Source organism: Nothoprocta perdicaria, unplaced genomic scaffold, assembly GCF_003342845.1.
Source record: "Nothoprocta perdicaria isolate Ctin4 unplaced genomic scaffold, notPer1 scaffold_24, whole genome shotgun sequence".
NCBI lineage: Eukaryota > Metazoa > Chordata > Aves > Tinamiformes > Tinamidae > Nothoprocta > Nothoprocta perdicaria.
This window is the reverse complement of record NW_020455466.1, coordinates 2,806,093-2,818,144: the sequence shown is the minus strand read 5'-3', so window position 1 is coordinate 2,818,144 and position 12,052 is coordinate 2,806,093.

Here is a 12,052-nt window from a genome sequence, read left to right as displayed (position 1 = left end):
AGGAGAGGAGAGGAGAGGAGAGGAGAGGAGAGGAGAGGAGAGGAGAGGAATCATTTCAAAACGCCACTTATCTCTCTTTGACTTTCCTGTATACACAAACAGATGCTGTTCATTCTCTACTGTCCTCACAGCTTCATGCAAAATTCAGGCAGCAGGGGGAAAATGATCCAGTTCATGATGTTCATCTGTTCACTTCTGATCACCTTGAAAGATTTACACCATCCTGGTAGGGTCTCACATAAAATGGTTCATCTCTGTCTGATGCACAGCCACTTGTCATCAACTACTAAGTCTTGGGGTTTTCCTTCGAGGGGGAGGTGATATGAAGCTATATCACACCCATGTTATCCTCATTTCCCTAATCTGTATAGGTTAAGATTCCTAAGAGTTCCAGTGAGCAAAACTGCTTAGAAATCTACCAGCAAAATGCTTTCTTGCTAACCCGTATAGATATTCAATCCAAAATCTCAGTATATAAATCTGCTGCTTTTTTTTTTAATTCATCCTAATCATACCTCYTACCTAGTTTAGCCTGTTTGGTTAATATCTGCACATTTTGACTTGCTACCTGTATCACTGTTCAATGTAAGATTTGCAATTTAGGATTGTCACAGCGTTGACAGAAATTGGACTGGGGGTGTTTGCTTTACTTCATAATATTGCCATAATTTGCATTCAAACCAATAAATGAACTTTTAAGTTGTGTTTGTGCTGTTCAAGACCCCTGGTTCTCTTAAGGCCTCCTGTAAGCTGCACGGCTGATGCAGGTTTCCATTCCCGACATTACAAATCAAGAGCTGCATCACACCAACTGTTAAGGAGCCAAGGCACTCTAACATCACAGCATGYTGTTTCCATCAGACTCTGAACACCATATGCCACTCTAGACATGTACTAAGCATACTAATTAAATTATACTCTCTGATGAGCAAGTTTTTGTTCACCGAGTGAAGTTTTCTTTCCATGTATGCATTCAGTACATTGTAAACCAGTGCTTACTGCTCTGCTGGCCTCCCTGGGAATTACTGAGAAGGGTTATTTTCCTGTCACAACACATTAAAAATACAAAGTCTGACTACAGCCTATAGACCAGAAGAGTGGCTTCCAGTAAAACCTTTCCTCACTGTATAAAAATGAAGAAGAAATGCTGTATTGACAAAATAATTTCTTTGACTCTTCCACTGACTTCCTGATACAGGTGATAGAAGAGCCAATGAGGGGATGTGTTCTGCTGGACCTCGTACTTGCAAAGAAGGGCCGGATAGAGACATGAAGGCTGGGGACAACCCTTGCCTTAGAGACCATGATATGGTGGAGTTCAGGATCCTGAGAGGACAGAGTAGGGCAAAGAGCAGGATCACAACCCTGGACTTCAGAAAACACATTATGGCCTTTTCAAGGATCTGCTTGGAAGAATGCCATGACACAGCATCCTAGAAGGAAGAGGGGTCTAAGAGAGCTAGTTCATACTTAAGTATCATTTTCTTCAAGCTCAAGAACAATACAATCACAAATTCAAGCAAAGGGCGCAGAAGACTGGTACAGATGAACAAGGAACTCCTAGCAAAACTCAGAGAGAAGAATGGAGTATAGAGGAAGTGGAAGCAGGGACAGACCATCCGGAAGGAATATAGGAAGGCGGTCTGGGTGTGCAAGGATGGGACTAGGAAGGCCAGGCCTATCTGGAGTTTAATCTAGTCAGGAATGTCAAGGATAATAAGAAGGGCATCTCTAAATAAATGAGTAACAAAAGGAAGACTAGGAGAAATACAGGTCTGCTGCTGAATAGAGCAGAGACCTTGGTAATAAAGAATACAGAGTTTGGAGAAAGGAAGACTTTCCTTTGGAGGAGGAGAATTGGGTTCACTTAAGCAAACTGTAAAATGCACAAGTCATTTTACCCTGATGAGATACACCCATGATTGCTGAGGAACCTGTCTAACATCATTGCAAGGACAATCTCAGTTGTCTTTGAGAGATCATGGTGATCAGGAGAGGTGCCTGAGGACTGGAAGAAAATACTGTCTTTCCAGTTTCAAAAAGGAGAAGAATGAGGAACCACGAAGGTTCAGGTCACCTCAATGCCTGGGAAGTTGATGGAACAGCTCATCCTWGATGTAAATCCTAACCATGTGAAGGATAAGATGATCAAGAGTTGTCAGATGGATTCACAAAGGAAAAATCATGCTTAAACAACCTGATAGTCTTCTCYGAGCTGGACAGATGAGGGGAGAACTTGACTTTAACAAGGCTTTTGACACTGTTGCCCATAACATCCTCATAGGCAAGTTCAAGAAATGCAAGCTAGATAAGTGGATGGTGAAGTGGACAGAGGACWGGCTGAATGGCAGAGCTCAGAGGGTTGTGATCTGTGGTGAAGAATCTAGCTGGAGGACTGTAACTAGCAGTGTCCTCCAGGGGGGAGTACTGGATCCAGTGATTTTCAGTTTATTCATCATCATCCTCAATGAAATGACAGAGTGTATTCTCAAAGTGCACTAGATGAAGGGACAGTGTGAACCCTCACAAATTTTGCTGAGGATACTAAACTTGGACTGACTGATACACTAGAGGATTGTGCTGCCATTCAGGAGGACCTGAACAGGCTGTAGAGATGGGCAGAAAGGAACCTCATGATATTCAATAAAAGCCAGTGTAGAGTCCTTCACCTAGAGAGTATTAATTGCATGCACCAGGACAGGATGGGTGTTCACCTGCTGGAAAGCAGCTCTGCAGAGAAGGACCTGGGAGTCATGAGGGATGGCAAGTTCTTAAACACATTTCTTAAGAAATGAACCAGCAATGTCCCCTTGTGGCCAAGAAGGCCAATGGTATCTTGGGTTGCATTAGGAAGAGCATCACCAGTGGATGAGGGAGATGATCCTTCGCCTCTACTCAGCCCTGGTGTGATCACATCTGGAGTACTGTTCTGTGCTCCCCAGTACAGGAGAGAAATGGAGCTACTGGAGCAACTCCAGCAAAGGAACACCAAGATGACGAAGGAACTAGAAAATCTCTCCTCTSAGCAAAGGCTGAGATGACGAGACTCTTCTTCAGCCTGCAGAAGAGAAGCCTGAGGGGGAATCTTATCAGTGTGTATAGATACCTGAAGCAAGATATAAAGAGGTGGGGTGAGACTTATGTCAGTGGTGCCCAGAGATAAGAATGAGACGGAACAGGCACAAACTGAAACACTGGAAGTTCTCTCTGAACATAAATAAAAAGTTCTTTGCTGGCATGGTGACTGAGCACTGGAAGAGGTTACCCAGAGAGATTGTGGAGGCTCSATCCCTGCAGTTATTGAAAAGCTGCTTGGACAGGGTCTGTGCTATAGGTGATCCTGACACCTATATCCTTGACAATGTGCTATAGATGATTCTGCTTGAACAGAGGAGATGAGATTGGTTGATCTCTAAAGGTCCTTTCCAGTCTCAGCCATTCTGTGATCTTTGACTTGGGAGGAGAGTGGTGGTCCTCTCCTATGCCCATGAGGAATGGTATGAAGTTTTTCAGTCACTGTAGTACTAGAAAACCATCTGACAGAGAACATTATCTAAGGTGATATTAGGTGTTCAGTGCCTCCAGAATCAACAGATCAGATGTTCCARTGCTGTGGAATCCTGTTTATTTCAATCTGTTTGCAGCAAGATCTTTCTCTTCCACCTGGCACAAAGTCAAGATCACCTTTTCTTTGGCAGATTTACTCTCCTTTGAAACTCATCTCTCCCTTACTAAACAGGATCTTGCAGCAGCTGAACATAACCACAAATACTCCCTGCATAGTTTGGGCACTCTTTCTTCATTTTCCTGTATTTTTGGTCAATCTTTGTAGCTTGTGGTATAGTAATTTTCATCACAAACCACTGATTTTTTTCTCAAATTAGCTAATGAACAGATAACAGTAGTTTCACACATGTAACAAAAAATTTCTTCAGCACATTTACCCTATGCTATTGCACATTTAGTGTAGCATTGTCAAATATAAAATTCAAGTAAAAAAGCAAGATAGATATTCCAGGCCCAGAAAATGCACGTACTTAGAAAATGTGAAAAAATAGGTACTTCAGGCATTCTTCAAACCTCATGTTTGTTCATGTGACATATGTACCAGTTAGATTCAAAGCGAATGTATGCACATAATACAATGCCAGGTCAAAATATGGGCTTGTATTCTTCAGAGCAGTGCTTTTTCCTTATATTTTCATTGCATACCAGCAAGAGCTTTACTCTGCATGTGTGAAGTGGCCACTCAGAAGTAACTGTAGGTATAGCAGAAAAGTTACAGAATTTGCCAAGGATATTTATCAGTGCAGTTTGATCTAAGTCCCAAGGATAAAAGCAAGAGGAAACTACAGAACTGCTAGTTGCTCTGGTTAAAAGCAAAACATTTGTTTACACGTAACTGTCTTGTATTAAGGCCTTTGGTGATCTCTAATTTTACACATTCTACTATTTTACATATTCTAACTTTTTCAGATTCTATTKTTATAGTTCTATACTAACACTTCCAAAAGAATAATTTGAGGCAGAATTTATAAACAGTTTTGACGCTAACTCCCTCAATTTGAGAACAGAGAAACAATAAATTGGGTACAGGGTTGGATCTACAGGTCTCTAAAATGCCTTTATCTTCAAAACTTTTGATAGAATCAATGTTTTCTTAAAACAAAATCCATCAATTCAAATGAGGTAAGTGTTTCATTTCTTTTAGGTTTCATCTTTTAGGTTTGCAGTTCACCATTTCTTTTAGGTGATTATGTAAGCACCTTCTCAGCCTCAAAGAAGAGCTTTCTGAACAAAAGAGTAAAACTCTAAAATATTGCAAAATAGGGGGTTTATGTGACCTATAGACTACAAGGATTAAATGAATACTTCTCTCACAACAGGATGAATGGCAATAACAAAGAGACTGCACAGGCTGAACTGTATTTACTCATATACTTCCTGACACCTTAAGAAAAATCCAACAAATTGGTGATGCAGGACTTCCTATTGCAAAACTGCTGTTGATTCTCTGCTAATATGCTATGTGATCCACAGGTCCACTAAGCCTATTCTATTCAACAGCTCAAAAACATATGTGTTTGTAATACCCTTTGTCTCTGAAATCTTTTTGAAAGTTGTCAACATATTAATCATCTTCTAGTTTCCTGGAAGGCGCTTTTAAAGGAGAGATTACCATTCCTTCAGCTCTGAGTTGATTTAGTGATTACTGAGTGATTACTAATTAGTCCTGGCAAATTCTTATTGCTCTTTTGCTTCATAATCTCTTGACTGTATGCTTTGAGGYTAATACAGAGCATTTCCAACCAAGAATCTCTATAAACTCTTCCACAGAAGACAATAATGCAAAAGTTAATTTCTGCTATAACTTTATCATACCTAACATTCTCTTCATACCTCCCTCTTTGCAGACACCAATTCTTKGCAGATTCCTTTAATTTAATCATCTTATTTCAACTTTATATTAGACTACTATTTTCTCTTGTACAGGAATATACCTTATAAAACAGGGGGAAAAAAAATACTCTGATGTTATCACAAAGGTAATACAGAGAAATTGAAAACAAATTTTTCAAGATCTTTTGAAGAAAAAAAAAAATGGCTCAAATGTTCTTTCCTCATTTAGTGGAGCTGTATAAAACCTCAGATTTCCACGAGGGTTTGTCATTGTAGTCAAGGGTGTAAGGATGACGCATACARCATTCAGTGAGGGCATTTGACTGAGCTAACAGAATTAAATCAGTTGTGTGTTAACAATATAAAGTAGCTGACTGAATTGAGCATTAGACTGTGTCAAAGGTAAGTAAAATGATTTCTCAATAGAAATTTCTATGTTCTTTGTCACAGATTACAATGCAAACACCTTTTGTATGTCAGATGATGTGGGGCAAGTGTGCTGATCGTGCAAGTGTGCATTTGAAACCTCCTACATGACTTGTGTAATTTTAGGATCTGTACAGTAAATGATGCACAGACACAGCTTAACTCACGAGGTTAGCAAAGCCTGTAGAACGCACTTTCCCATTCAAACATGACAGTGAAAGGATACAGCACAAGAGTTCAAAAGACTATTGGGTAATCCAAACCCAAGAAAAAAGACTCAGTCACTGCGAGGAAAGGAAAAGTCAGCAGAGGTCACAGAAAATACGGGTCAGGCCCAAAGCAAGACAATCACTACTGCCTAGAAGTGTGAATCATACAAAGACATTGACGTCATACACTGGAAGAAAATCAACATTTTTATCCTGACCAGTGCCAGAGTTACATAGGAGCTATTTGCTTATCAAAGCTAACTCTTTTCTTTTAGCATGGGAATTGCATGGCATGTTATTCAATCAGCACTTTATGGCCTATGTGTGTATATTGCCTTTTTGTAAAAGATCTTATTGAAATCAGTGTATACAAGTACTGTCCAAAAGAAAAGTACTGCAATAACCTGTAGATGATGCTGAGTCTTTGGTTTACAAACTTGGGCTCTCAGCTCAGTCAAAAAAAAAAATCTTTCTCTTTCAGGAACAAAATAGTGCTGTTTTATTTTTTATATTTGAACTGTTTCACAGACCAGTTCTAAAATAGTACAGATATTGATGCTGCATATAATGACCATGAAATTCAAAATCATTGAGCTGTCATATGCAAAAAAAAGGAACTCAGCATGTTTGTTCTCCTACCAGATGACATGAGTGATAATACTCCTGATCTGGATCTGGTAAAAGCGACCTCTTGTTGCATCACAAACAGTAACAACAGTAAATAAAAAGAAGGAGGAAGCACGAGCTGCAAAATCATAGGGGAAGTGGTTTTGATGTGTGCATACTTTGTTGGACAACTGTAATGCCTTTAATTCTTAGCCTCAAATTCAAAGCATCTAATAAGTATTACAACATAATATTTCAAACTAAGTACTAACGACCCTGAGCCTGACTGTGTTACAGGCCACTCATAACCACGCCAAGATCAGTTTCAGAATCTGAATACATTGGGACAAACATCCCTCTATTTGCACCCAAGATCCTAGGCATTCCGCTTCATCACTCCTTCTAAGAGAAAGGTCTSTCATGTACAGACGTGTCAGACTCCTGCTAATACTGCTGAGCCACATTTTTTAAACAGTACCCTTATACTAAGAAAAATACATATACCCTTATACTAAGGGTATATATACCCTTATATTAAGAAAAAAAAAATGAGCTGCTCAGAGGGTTTGGACTTGTCCTCACCACCCTCAAGGATAAGGCACTTAGAATTTTTCAGGATCACGTCCTGTGAACACAGAGCACATTCCAGCTATACAACCGGAAGCTGGGCTATATGTCTTCCTCATGAATTTGAGACACCAAAAAAGAGACACCAGCCAACATGGTAAGAGCTGAAACTGAAGCTGGAGGAGAATTACAACCCTGAGTCCATTTGGTACAGCTGAAGAGGCAGCCAGGTCTGTTCCCCCTCATGTCGCACGCCCCAGTGTGTCCTCGCACCCTGAGGGGACAGTCCTCCACTGCAGCACCTGCAAATACACCTTGCCTTGGCAGGGCAGTCCCAGGCAGAATCACAGAATCGCAGAATCACAGAATACTCAAGGTTGGAAGGGACCTCTACAGATCATCTAGCTCAACCTTCCCACTCAAGCAGGCACACCTACAGCATGTGGCACAGGGTGGCATCCAGGCAGGTTTTGAAGGCCTCCAGAGAAGGAGACTCCACAACCTCCCTGGGCAGCCTGTTCCACTGCTCTGTCACCCTCACAGTAAAGAAGTTCCTCCTCACCTGGAGACGGAACTTCCTGTGCTCCAGCTTATGGCCATTTCCCCTTGTCCTATCGCTGGCCACCAATGAAAACAGCTTGTCCCCTTCCTCCTTGCATTCTCCCTTCCTGAACTTATACATGTTAATCATATCCCCTCTCAGCCTTCTCTTCTCCAGAGAAAACGGGCCCAGCTCACTCAGCCTCTCCTCATACAAGAGATGTTCCATTCCCTTAATCATCTTAGTTGATCTTCTCTGCACCCTCTCCAGAAGCGTCACGTCCCTCTTGTACTGGGGAGCCCAGAACTGCACCCAATACTCCAGGTGAGGCCTCACCAGAGCTGAGTAGGGGGGCAGGATCCCCTCCCTTGACCTGCTGGCAACACTCCTCCTGATGCAGCCAGGATCCCATTGGCCTTCTTGGCCAGGAGGACACACTACTGACTCATGGCTAACTTAGTGTCAACCAGGACTCCCAGATCCCTCTCCTCGGAGCTGCTTTCCAKCAGGTCAACCCCTAATCTGTACTGATGCCTGGGGTTATTCATGCCCAGGTGCAGGACCCTGCACTTGTCCTTATTGAACCTCATGAGCTTCCTCTCTGCTCAACTCTCCAACCTGTCCAGATCCCTCTGGATGGCAGCACAGCCCTCCGGAGTGTCGACCACTCCATCCAGCTTGGTGTCATCTGCAAACCTGCTCAGGGTGCACTCCGTGCCCTTTTCCAGGTCATTGATGAAAAAATTGAACAGCACYGGGCCCAGYACTGACCCCTGCGGGACACCACTGGCCACAGGCCTCCAACTGGACTCGGCCCCATTTATGACCACCCTCTGAGCTCTGCCATCCAGCCAGCCCTCGATCCACCTCACCGTGTACTCATCTAGTCCACTGTCCCGGAGCTTCCGTATGAGGATATTATGGGAGACGGTGTCAAAAGCCTTGCTGAAGTCAAGGTAGACAGCATCCACGGCTCTCCCCTCGTCCAGCCAGCCTGTCACCCCATCATAGAAGGCTATGAGGTTCGTCAGACATGACTTCCCCTTGGTGAATCCATGYTGACTGCTCCTCAACAYCTTCTTCTCCTTCATATGCCTGGAGATTCTCTCTAGGATGAACTGCTCCATCACCTTTCCAGGGACGGAAGTGAGGCTGACCGGCCTGTAATTGCCCGGCTCCTCCCTCTGGCCCTTTTTGAAGACTGGAGTGATGCTGGTTCTCTTCCAGTCCTCGGGCACCTCCCCTGCTCTCCAGGACATCTCAAGGATGATGGAGAGAAGCTAAGCAATAACCTCGGCCAATTCTCTCAGCACTCTTGGGTGCATCCCATCTGGGCCCATAGATTTTTTTGAGTGGCCAGTTTGCCTAAGTGATCCCTAACCCAATCCTTCTCAACCCGCGGAAGGTCTTCCTCTAGCCCATTTATATTTCTTCCACTTGAGCCCTACGGTTCATGGCGGGTCGCCTTAGCAGTAAAGACAGAGGCAAAGAAGGCATTTAGTAACTCCGCCTTCTCGGCATCCTCCGTCACCAAGGCCCCTTCGCCATTCAGCAGTGCGCTAACATTTTCCCTCGTCTTCCTCTTGCTATTGATATACTTATAGAAACCCTTCCTGTTGTCTCTGACGTGCCTCGCCAACTCTAATTCCACCTGGGCTTTGGCCTTCCTCATTTCGCATCTGCATTCTCTGACGATGCGCCTGTATTCCTCCCACGTGGCCAGTCCCTTCTTCCACAAGCTGTACACTCTTTTTTTCTCGTTCACTTTGCCCAGCATTTGGGTCAGGCCATCCAGGACAGCCCTGTGTCCTCTCCACTACCAGCTGCAGATATTTCCATGCCTTCCTTTTACTGRTGTCTGCTAACACAGGCCCTGTTCCTCATTACTGGAGCTCGGGATTCAAACGTGAATCTTAACATCTACCACTACGCGCCTCAGACCCTGCCTATCCTCCTCTTGAGCACTTTACTAGCTCCTTGCATTACACCTACAACACCTCTAAAGGATGGGCACAACCCTTCTCCTACCATCATATGCCTTGCTTACAAAGCCCTGCTGTGCAACTGAATCAGCGCTGAATTTTGCATCAGTTATTTTTGTGCTTAAAGATTCTCTTTATATACCTGCGTGCATGTACGTGTATGTATGTATATGCCCTTCTCGTAAACGTGTTTACAACAAACCGCCTTGCAAATAAATAAATAAATAAGTGGTATTTATGTACGTATGTATGTATGTATGTATGTATGTATGTATGTATGTATGTATGTATCTCGGCTCTGTCCCCGCTGCCCCGCCGGGCGGCGCTCGCTGGCGGCCGCTCCGTCCGTCCCGCCTCAGGGGGCGGCCCGGCTGCCGGCCCGGCTGCCGCCGCCCTCGGCGGCCCCGACAGGCGGGGAGGCTTCCGGGGCGAGGCGGGCCGGGAGGCGGGCCGGGAGGCCGGGAGGCGGGCCGGGAGGGAGGGAGGGAGGCAGGCAGGCCGGGCGCCGCCAGCTGCGGAGCACGGTGAGTGCGGCGGCGGCTCCGCCGGCCCGCCTGAAACGTTCGTTTTCAGGGGAGGCCGCGTTTGTTTTGGAGAGCGCAGGGCGGGGGTGCTTCCTGCTCTTTCCTTCTGCTTGCTTTTTTTTATTATTATTATTTTTTTTCCTTCCTGTCTTTACTGCACTTGTTTCTTTCACTTTGCCACTAGCGTTGCGCTGGTGCATAGGGAATATGTTTCTGACTTCCTCACCAGTAATTCTGAACCTCAACGTGTTTATTGTGCTGCCCCCTCCCTAATTCCCACATGGATTCCAGGTAGGCTCCTTGGCAGCTTCCTTACTCCCCAGCCTGCCCCCATGGGCACCGCATCCTCCTGACGGGGCTACTTGGGCTGGCCTTGCTGGGAAGGAGCGGGATCTTAGGCGTGCCTGCTCCAAGCGTCTGGCTCCCCATTCCTGAGGGCCAGGGGCTGAGATGGGGAGCAGCAGAGCTCCAGCATCCCCAGCTCATCCCGGGAGAGAGGCGACGCTGCAGCAGGTGATGCTGCCCAGCAGGCCCATGGCTGGCAGGTTCCTGTGGGKCAGGAGGCCCCCGAATCCACAGCCTGATGCCGTTCAGCATTGGGAACAAGCTGGAGGTGCCCAGGTGCACCAAGGAGGCAGCGGTTTAGCTCTGTGAATGTCTCGTTACGCTTTAGCCTAACTCCAAATTCTAAGCGAAGCCTCTTCCCACTGAGAAGTCCCTTTAGTTTCAGGTGGTTTTAGTCCAGGCGTGCACTGCACACCCTGAGGACGCTGCTTCCCCCATGGAGGCAGGTGCTGCAGGAGGTTCATCAGAGCCCATCTGCCTTCTGGCTGTGTCAGAATGGGGGGACCTGAGAGCTCTTGGGAGGTGGCTGATCTCTGGTGGGGAGACTTCCACGTGTGCCAGGCCCTAATCCACASTGCGGCTTCTGAGGGAAGCTTATCTGGGAGTGCGGGTCAGAGGAGAGGTGCACGCTGCTTGGGCCTGATCCCTTCATGGAAAAACAATAACTGGAGTGATGTTGCWGCACATATCCTCCGTTTAATCTACACACTGCCTTTGGAAGCACCTGTGTTTTCAAAACAGCCTTTGTCTCCAAAAACTCTTGTTTTTTAAGCATAAGTGCCTATTTATGTTAAGAATATACGCAGCATATTCATAATGCCATGGGCATGCAGAGTCAGGTCATGCAGAAACCTCCRCTCAGGTGCCCTGCCCAGGGACCTGCACTCTCCCCCAGAGAAATGGTAGTGAGGAACGAGATGCTGCAGGCTAAATAGTTCATCTAGATTCCTGTTACCAGCTTTCTGTCTGATCTCTAAGCATATTCTGGTGAGCAATGTAAAATCAACTGACAAACGTGTGTTTATATTATAGGGGACAGGGTAGTTGCATAAAAASGTGGTCATTCTGCATCTTCTCCTCAAAATCACACTACTTCTGAGGAGAAAGGTGTCAATAGTTGCGTTACTGGGAGGCAAAGAATTTCCACTGCTAACCTTGTGAAGAAATGTTASATCCAGTTGGGTTAAATGCACCAATTGTCAGCAGACAAAACAACAGTAGTGTCCTTTGTCCTGTAAACCCTTACTTGTCATGGAAACCCTACCAAAGCATCCTAAATAATCCTGCGCAGTGCTGTCCCCAGTGCTTTGCCAGTGGTGGTCAAAAGAACTTGATAAGGTTTGATAGGGATCAAGACAGCAGGAAAATTCTGTTATTGGGGATGGTTAAAGTATATTTAAGAATTTAAGACACTGGTTGCCTCTGCTTGTGCTGAACAGTAAGTTTAATTAA